Source organism: Dendropsophus ebraccatus, chromosome 8 (genome assembly GCF_027789765.1).
Source record: "Dendropsophus ebraccatus isolate aDenEbr1 chromosome 8, aDenEbr1.pat, whole genome shotgun sequence".
Lineage (NCBI taxonomy): Eukaryota > Metazoa > Chordata > Amphibia > Anura > Hylidae > Dendropsophus > Dendropsophus ebraccatus.
Window position 1 is genome coordinate 97,581,467 of NC_091461.1, and position 9,155 is coordinate 97,590,621.

Consider the following 9,155-nt stretch of genomic DNA (forward strand, 5'->3'; position numbering starts at 1 on the left):
GCACACTGTATTCTCTACCTGTAACACCACACAGCACGCTGTATTCTCTACCTGTATCACCACACAGCGCTCTGTATTCTCTACCTGTAACACCACACTGCACTGTATTCTGTAGCTGTAACACCACACAACACACTGTATTCTCTACCTGTAACACCACACAGCACGCTGTATTCTCTACCTGTAACACCACACTGCACTGTATTCTCTAGCTGTAAAGCTGATATTGGAATAAAGTAAAGATTTTTTTTTTCTTTTCATTTCCACGCACATATTATGATCAAGCATCTGTTATCTTTGAAGTTGAGCCCCACAATAAGGCTCTGATCCTCTCTGCCGTTTAGCATCATTTACTTGTGTTACTGCACCATTTTTGTGAATATGCTGCAGTACTGCAATGACACTCCAATTTGTGTGAACACAGCCTTAATTTCACTGCACACTTCTGCACAATTAGAGAAATCAGTGCAACAGCTGCTTCTGGCCGATCCTAGATGGTGAATCACTCAGGGGATTGGGGGATCCAGCCAAGCCTCCTGGGACATCACGCCCTGCCCCCTGTCTGCATCATCAGCCTGATCTCAGCAAACATACACAATGTGAGACAGAGGCATGGAATATTTGTCTCCTAAGGGGGGATAGCAGAAGGAGCAGGAGACAATGTGGATTTGCACAGGGGCCATTTTTTTCACTTCCTGGATTTCTATCAGCTACCAGTGTGGCAGGACCGTACAGATACAGTAATACATTGTATAGACACATATATTTAACTTTTATGTACTTTTAATAGAAAACAAGTTTTTCTTATCCGGAGTTCCCCTTTAAGGGGTTGTCCAGTGAAAATCTTTTTCTTTCAAATCAACTGGTGTCAGGAAGTTATATAGCTTAGTCATTTACTTATATTAAAAAATCTTACTTTATCGTACTTATCAGCTCCTGTATGCCCTGCAGGAAATGTTTTATTTTCAGTCAGACACAGTGCTCTCTGCTGACATTTCTGGCCTAGACAAGAACTGTCCAGAACAGGAGCAAATCCCCATAGAAAACCTCTTCTGCTCTGGACAGCTCCTGTCTCGACCAGGAATGACAGCAGAGAGCAGTGTGTCAGACTGAAAATAAAACATTTCCTGCAGGGCATACAGGAGCTGATAAGTATGAGAAGACTTGAGATTTTTGAATAGAAGTAAATTACAAATCTGTATAACTTTCTGGCACCAGTTGATCTGAAAGAAATAGAATTTCATTGGACAAAACCCCTTTAAAGGGATATTGCCAGGAATATGATATTACTTGTAACTACTGGTTACATAATGGCCGTCCTCAATGCTGCAGTAGTGATGGTAGGAAACCGTGCCGCACAGCAAGATGGCCTGGAATTTGATATGAGCGGCACTAGTTGTGACATTGTGGGCAAGCTGCAGTCATTTGCAGTCTGGTGGCAGCAATAGATATACAGACCCTCATATTCTATAAAGTTTAAAGTGTCATTGTCGTTTAAATTTTTTATTTATTTTTTATTTTTTGCAGAAAACAATAGTACAGGCGATTTTAAGAAACTTTGTATTTGGGTTTATTAGCTTGAAAATGTATTTTTATCATGAAAAAGCAGTTTGAAGCTCTCCCCCTGTCTTCATTGTTCTCTATGGAGAGAGAGGAGGGGTGGAGGGAGATGAGGCACCAAAACAGGACAACAAGAGTTAATTTACAGCTACATCCCCAGACATCTCCTCTGAGGTCAGCACTGACCTCTCTGACCTCTGAATATCTGCTTTCACACAGGTCCGGCTGTGTAATCCTTTGTCCAAATGGTTCCCCTGCCATGTAGATACCACATGGCAGGTTGGAGATCCTATCACAGATTCTGCATTAGAGCCCAAAGTATCAGTACCTGACTCCATGAGAGCCATCTAGAATAAAGGACGATACAGACATATCCCATCCTAATGCATCAACTATCATTGTATACTATATACTGCTTGTACATTCGGCCAAAGGCTCTAATGGACGCACCACGTCCAACCTGAGCAGCAGTGAAACAGTTAAAGGCAGTTCTCTGTGTCACAGGAAGTCATCCTCCAGTTTCTTCATGAACAAAAAACTATTGATTGTATATTACGTATACGCGGTAATTCACAGTTGCCATGTACTCTTAGCAGCAAAGCCCAGCAGTTGTTTTTTTTCCTTTCAATACCTTCCCATAATATCTTGCACTGAGTTACTTTTGCCACCATGTAGACAGTGTAATATATATATATATATATATATATATATATATATATATATATATACTGTATAGTGATACGCACAGTTCTAGGACGATTGGCTCCAAACATTGGATGTATTTCTCTCAATGATATTCATCTTTTACCATTAACATTGATTTTCTCTGTGTCCTTACACTATTCTACGACCATCATCACTCTCCCAGAAGGAGCCAACAATACTGTTGATCCTGACCTCCTTCTCTTATCGAATAAAATGCCAGAACTACAGTAAACACTGACACATGGGCAGATTAGTAGGTGGAAAGATGTACTATACTATCCATGTGAGCAGAACAGCCAATCACTGTCCTCAGCAGTCATGTGTCCTACTTAGTGACATCACCACTCAGGGTTGTGATTGGCTGTAGCTCTTGTACCGATACAGAGGATATCACAACACTGCTGGAAGGTAAACAGAGCAGTTTTTTCTTCTGGTCTCTCAGAAAACCATATGGACACTTTAATGGGGACCAATTCAAAACCCGCTAGAACAAAAGGAATTTTTCCACTTTTTTTTAATTTATTTTAGGTGACCATAAGGTAGCCGGATAGCCTGTAAGTCTACTTAAAGTGTCACTGTCATTTAAATTTTTTTGTAGAAATTAATAGTACAGGCGATTTTTAAGAAACTTTGTAATTGGGTTTATTAGCCAAAAAAAATCTTTTTTATCATGAAAAAGCAGTTTGAAGCTCTCCCCCCTGTCTTCATGGTCCTCTTATGGAGAGGGGAGGGGTGGAGGGAGATGAGGCACCAAAACAGGACAACAAAGAGTTAATTTACAACTACATCACCAGGCTGTCTCCTCTGAAGTCAGCACTGACCTCTCTGACCTCTGAATACTGGCTTTCACACAGGTCCCGCTGTGTAATCCTTTGTTCTCTACTGGTGACTAATCTCCCTCCTCCCCCCTCACCTCTCTATAGGTTACACAGGGCCCGACTGATGTAAAAGAGTTCATATTTCCTGATAATGAGCAGTGAAGGAGAGAGAGAAGGGAGGGGGGAGACCTGGGGAAAGGCTTTTTGAATGCAGATTATGGCATATTTGCCTAATAAACCAAAGTACAGAGTTTCTTAAAATCGCCTGGACTATTGATTTCTGCAAAAAAATCTTAAACAACAGTGACTGTTTAAAGGCTTTCTTTTCCTCTGCGTGGCCTGTATAATAGGGGTGTGGCTTCAGTAAAAGAGGCGTGTCCTAAGATCCAACTTAAAGTGTACCTATTATGATGTCCGCTGACCTTCTCAGCACACAGTCAATTCCACCATGGATTTCCAAACTTCCAGTGGCAGAATCAACTGCACAACACATACTGTATATCATGACAGGTACACTTTAAGCCCCTTGATTTACGCAAACTTTATACATACCTCTCCACGCTCCTCATTGTTCTTCTTGCTTCTTCCCATTTGCTGCCACAGCTGCTGAGGCTTCTACACTGGACTTTGAAGTCACAGGCCACTCAGCTAATCACTGGCCGCGCACTGTCCTGTCTCAGCCAGTGATTGGCTGAGCAGCCTGTCACTTCAGAGACTGGCTTTGAAGTTCCACCGGCAGCTGCAGGGAGCGGGCAGTAGCGAGAACAACACTGAGAGCTTGGAGAGGTAACATGTATAATTTATTATTTACTATATACAGGAAGGGCTGCACGGACATCGCTAACAATGTCCGTGCAGCCCTTGCTGCACAGTTATTGAGGTGTGTAATAGGCTCAGTAAACAAGGGACGATCTAGCAGACCGGCGCTTGTTTACATTAGTGATTGGGCCATAGACTAGACAGCCTGAGATTACAACAGATCTGTAGAACAACATGATTCTTTGATAAATCTGGTACATCCTTAAGGTCCCCATACACCCTAGACTTCAGACGGCGGAACCCGCTGCTTGTGGGGGCGATAGAAGTCAGGTGTGACCCCTTTGTTTTTGGCGAGAGCTCTCTAATTCATGTCAATTTTCTTGTGTTAACTACCGTATAGCACATACAGTGGTACCTTGGTTTAAGAGTAACTTGGTTTAAGAGCTCACAGTTTTTCAAAATTGTGACTTGGTATAAGAGCATTGCTTTGGTTTAAGAGCTCCCTATACTGGGTGGGAGAGGGAGTGGGGGAGGGGTATGGTCTGCATAGCAGGGTCTACAGCCCTGTACTCTGACCCAGGAAGTCTCCCTCACCTTCCAAATCATAGCAGATCCACTTCAGGCTGGGGCTTGCATCAGGGGACAGGACAGTGGAGGTAATCTCTTCATAGCTGTAACCGCTCTCTCCCCAGACAGAGAGTGCTGCTATACTGTGCTCATATATGTACTGCTCATTCCTTCATGCTCCCTGCAGTCTCTTGTGTTTCCCATCCTCTCCATTACTGTACAGTAACTTATAATATCACATATTCTGCTGTTTCTGAATGTTTGTTTTATCTGTTTTACATGTTATTCAGAATAAATCATTTTTGGGGGGTGGAACCAATTGTCTGCATTCCTATGATTTGTTATGGGAAATTTTGCTTAGGTTTAAGAGTGGATTTGGATTACAAGCACGGTCCCGGAACGAATTATGCTCGTAATCCAAGGCACCACTGTGTATAGTAAATATGTCAGGCTGTGTGGTGCAAGGCCGTTCCCCTTTAAGCCCTGTCCACTTGCTGCTCGTGGGGGTGTTAGGAGTCAGGCATGATGAAGAATCACGACTGACCCCTTTGTTTATGGATTGATAAGCCGCAGCGAGAGCTCTCTTATTCATGTCAATTTTCTAGTGTTAATTACCGTATAGCACATACAGTATAGTAAATATGTCAGGCTGTGTGGGGCAAGCCCGTTCCCCTTTAAGCCTGGTCCAGTTTTTAAAAAAGTTTTTTTTTTCTGGATAATCTTGTGTGTACATTGTTTAATTTATTCCCATTAGATGTAATGCTTTTTATATTTTACTATATTTATTTTACTATATATATTTTACTATATTTACTAAAAAAAAAACAATATAAAAATGCAATAAAAAATGCTGCGTGAGTGTGAATCCAAGCTAGGATTAATTCTGAAGTCCTATAAACATAGAAGGATAATTTAGATCATTCGGCTCATGGTAACGCTCCCCCAGTGATCTGTACAGTAGCGCCATGCAGTCTTTTGGCAGGTGGCAGAACATGTAGGGGGTCATTTTAATTATTGGTGCCTCTTTTAATTCCACTTACCTACCGCAGAGGGCTGACTGTAAACGATAACATCCCATGGGAAGCCGGGCTGTCAATCACTGCCCCATAAAGTCACACCCCACTAAACAGGTGCCTGCTTAGAAGGCAGAACTGGAAATATTAGTTAGCTTTGCTACCCGAGAGGCTCTGACAGCTGCGCTTTCCCCCATCCCTGGAAAGACGTCTACTCTCAAGTAAAGAGTGTCGATGACAAAATTGTCCAGAGGGCGCAGTGAACAGATTCAGGGTCAGATCTCTTCAATGAGATCTCAAATATTAATACATGAGCATTCATTAGCAAATTAGTATGCAAATCCCGTCCCGCTAATTACAACATGGTCTGCTCTCCAAATTAATTTGCAGACGTCTCTCTCTTTTTTTATTTTTTTTCAAACTTTCCTTTCTGCAAGATCGATGGTAATTTAACCATTGCGCATTAAATTTCACGTGTTGCCAGATGCTCACTTTCAATTACTCAGCAGGTTTGTACAGTGACTGTGCATAACCTAGCAACCTGTAAGATTAAAGGGGTACTCTCTTTCTTTCAAATCATTGGTTTAAGAAAGTTATATAGATTTGTTATTTACTTCTATTTAAAAGTCTTCCAGTACTTATGAGCTGCTGTATGTGGTATATTCTTTAAGGTCTGACACAGTGCTCTCTGCTGCCACCTCTGTCCATGTCAGGAACTGTCCAGAGCAGCAGCAAATCCCCATAGAAAACCTTGCCTGTTATGTATGCAATAATATATGGAAAAAAAATTCAATAAAATATATTGAAACAGAAAACCTTGCCTGCTCTGGACAGTTCCTGACATGGACAAAGGTGTCAGCAGAGAGCACTGTGTCAGACTGGAAAGAATACACCACTTCCTGCAGGGCATACAGAAGCTAATACATATAGGAAGACTGGAGATATTTAAATAGAAGTCAATTACAAATCTATATAACTTTCTGAAACCAGTTGATTTGAAAGAAAAAAAGATTTTCGCTGGAGTACCCCTTTAACGCTGGCATCGGACTAGAAGTAGCAAAATTCCACGTTTACACTAGGGTTGTCATGGTGTGCCAGGCCTTAGGGTTCACAGGTCATCTTATCCTTAAAGGGTACCTATTCCTGATGTATGCTACCCCCAATAAGAGAGTGCTTATATAATCACCCCCTAACTAGGCCCCATGTAAGTAAGTTACTATACAACCTATATGGTTTGGGGCAACTTGCTGGACATGTGATGGTTAATGCATGAACTGAGCTGCACAGAATCCCATCCTCGCTTTAATTAACTGCACGTTTGTAAAGCCGTCGCCGCTTATTTGCCGTCGTTCACTGGAACCCCTAAAATTCAGTTGTCATAGCAATGATTTCTACAAACCAGAAAATCCGAATACAACCCGTTCTGAACTAGTAAACAGTCTACAAAGGTCATGAACAGGCGTGTATCCAGAAAAATACAGCCAGGAACATCAGATATCTGCAAACATAAAAAAAAAAAAAAGGCGACGGAGGATTGAAGTTACAGTGGAGCTTCTTGACTCTGCAAATAAATGCAAATCACCTTGCACGCTTATAAATAGCAAGTACCAGCCGACACTGTGCGCACCACCAAGTCTATAAAGTTGACAAAAAGAATCGACATTGTTTTAATTGCATGCGTAAGGAAGAGTTCTGATCATAAGCAATGAAACACAATGGTAAACTTTACAACGTCTATCGATTTCTCGGGTCATTAGAACTCCCTTAAAGAAGAACACTCACCTTATACAGTATATATAATGTAATCTAGTATGCCTGTCAATCAATGACCCTGCATAGTGCATACAGCCCTTTCTATATATATATACATATATATTCATATATTGAGAGCAGCAAAGGGTTAACCACCAGATACTATTGATTTGTCATTTCCAAGGAAAGAGACCACAATTATTATTTCTGCGCTAGCAATGGGTTTTGTCAGCAAGATTTGTTAAGAGAGCAATTTCCTGAAGCTGTCATCACAACAGGTTGTATTAGCAGCTCCAGCCAAAGGGATCCTATCTGGATTCTATAGCCTAGTGAGCAGCGGTGCTGCTGAAATAATAATAATAATAATCATAATCATAATCATCCCTATCTCTTATTGTAGAGCAAATTAAAGAGGAGACGCAACCGGCTTGACAGAGAGTAAAAGAAGACATAGCAGCTTACCTTGATTTAATTCATGGTTTCTCTCCGGTTAGCTTGGTTGAGGGTGTGGGTTATGCCAAAGGAAATAATTTTCTAATATAAAAGGGATAAAAAAAAAAAGAAGAAGAAGAAGAAGAAGCCAGGAGGAGAGAAGGGAAAAAGGGAGGAGAAAAAGCAGGAGGGGGAAAAAAAAAGAATGAAAAAGAAAAGAGAGAAAAGACAGTTTCTCCTGCCCACACTGAAATAGGAAATCACTGACAATCAGCAAAAGGGAAAGCATACACATGAACATACCAGAGGGGGCAGACAGGGTATGAACACACAGCGCAGCACTAAAGCTACATAAAAGCACAAATCGAAAAAAAAAAAAAATTCCCGGAACACGTGAAGCTGGAGCAGCTGGGGGTGAAGCTAGGGTTCTGCATTTTTATAATGAGTGTATTAAACAGTTGCATGCCTGCTCATGTGGGTCAGAAGGGATTTATAGTAGATACTGACCTATATGAATCACTCCAAAGCTGATCGTACACCCATACATGTGATCGGGGACGGGGACGACAGTTGTTTTTGTGAAGAACGCTACTTTGCAATGATTATCATAAAAATAAAAAATAAAAATTTTCTATGCCATATGAGTGGCTGTATTATGGCAGGGACCTTCCTCTTAGGTTTAAGTGAGCAAACTTGTATTATTACAGATTCTACTGTAGGTGATTCAGGTTTGGTTGTTTAGGTACTGTATGCTGTGGACATCTGAAGCCAAACTTCATTGTCTTTGCGGTATGAGAATTCTTGGAAAGTGTTATGATTGTACGGCTCACGGAGAGTCTTATACAAAGCAAGTGCATCGTGATACAAGTATAATACACCCAAAGGTAATACAAATGTCTACAGAGTATTATTGCCTGTATGCTTCTTGTCAGGTTGGCCGCTCATGGTCAGGTTCTGTTCTAGAGATGAGCGCAACTCGAGGTGAGTCTTATCATGCAGCATTTGAATACCGGTGGCTGAAGTAGTTGGATGCAACCCTAGGGAGTCCTAGAAAACATGGATACAGCCATAGGTGTGTATTTTTGATTAGGTGTGATTATACAGCCAAGGGGTGTGCATTTGTCATACACCTCCTGCAATGTGAGACATTCACACTGCCTGACTGTATAATCATACCATTTACCTAATATTTGCTCCTATTATTAAAAGTAAGTTCACGCCCATCTGACTATTAACTAAATTGTCAAACTAAAAACTCACATATTTCAGGGTAAACTGTAAGAAAAAAAATGTCTGTAATCAGGAGCCCTAAGCTATTGTAGGCTTTTTTCAGAAGCCTCATGTGCAACCTTTAGGGTCCTATTAGACGGGCCGATCAATAATGTAAACGAGCACCGATCTGCTAGTTTACTGAGCCTGTTACATGGCTCCATTATCATTTATCATTTGCTGCACAGACATCGTAAGCGATGTCCATGCAGCCCTTGCCCTAAACTGTTATATTTGACCTCTCCACACTCTCAGTCTTCTCCTGCCCTCTGCTTATTTC

General features: G+C 41.3%; 1 protein-coding gene across 3 annotated transcripts in view; it reads right to left on the reverse strand.

Moving 5' to 3' along the window:
- The window catches only part of CACNA1E (calcium voltage-gated channel subunit alpha1 E), a 548,978-nt gene extending 541,088 nt beyond the window's left edge, over window positions 1-7,890 (reverse strand). For 2 of the 3 annotated variants that reach the window (XM_069981148.1, XM_069981149.1), the window contains exon 1: window positions 7,637-7,889. The gene's annotated coding sequence lies outside the window, so the exon portion shown is untranslated. Of the gene's footprint in view, window positions 1-7,636 lie in introns of all 3 variants that reach the window. The other variant, XM_069981152.1, reaches the window with a different exon arrangement.
- Window positions 7,891-9,155: the final 1,265 nt, after the last annotated feature.